We start from the raw sequence: 1019 nt of genomic DNA on the forward strand, positions 1-1019 counted from the left end.
ATTATTATTATTATTATTATTATTATTATTATTATTATTATTATTATTATTATTATTATTATTATTATTATTATTATTATTATTATTATTATTATTATTATTATTATTATTATTATTATTATTATTATTATTATTATTATTATTATTATTATTATTATTATTATTATTATTATTATTATTATTATTATTATTATTATTATTATTATTATTATTATTATTATTGCGTTATTGACATTATTTCCGCATGGTTTACTTTTACAGTTGCCATTATTAAGGTGACTGAAATCAAAATTTTTGGATGAGTAACACTAAATCCTAATTTTGGAGAAGCAGTCACACTACGTTCAATACTGTCAAGCTTTCCAGATCTCACCTATTGACATAGTTAATTAGATTCAATGGCCTTTCTCAAGTTTCAGTCTCATCTCTCGTCATCATGCACTGTTAATTAGTTACTTTTTTCTTCTCGAGAAGAAAGGAAGAAGGCATACACTTCCTCTGTTGCAGGTAAAACAAGAACTTTTGCAGTCGGAACAAAAGCAAGAATGAAGGTATCCGTCCGAACGTTAGCGTGTCAGCTCCGTAAAGGGGATATTTCCTACGTAATTAAATACCTTAAAACTAAATTGCTTTACATACACACATACATACAGACACACATCTACACATACACACATGCAAAGACAAAGCATACCTGACCTAGTCAAGCAGAATGAGCTCGGCATGCAGTTTACCCATCAGTCAGTTATTAGTTGAGAGTTTGGGGATATTAAACGGCCAAGGCGGTTTGCTGAATAGCTATTTCGTTAGTGTGCTTATGCACCAGTGGGGTAACACATCGTCCAGCGTGTGCAGCCTAGCGCTCCCAGTGACATTCATTTTTGCATGCTCTGCGTGCTTTTTCAATGCTACGAATTATGTCAACATGTATTGCTAAGTCTTCTAGCGGTGTAAACTTATGCGTATACAAGCTATCTATATCTTAACACGGTCAAAATGTCACTTATCGATTAGCATTT

This window comes from Loa loa (assembly GCF_000183805.2).
Source record: "Loa loa unplaced genomic scaffold supercont3.117, whole genome shotgun sequence".
Classification (NCBI taxonomy): Eukaryota; Metazoa; Nematoda; class Chromadorea; order Rhabditida; family Onchocercidae; genus Loa; species Loa loa.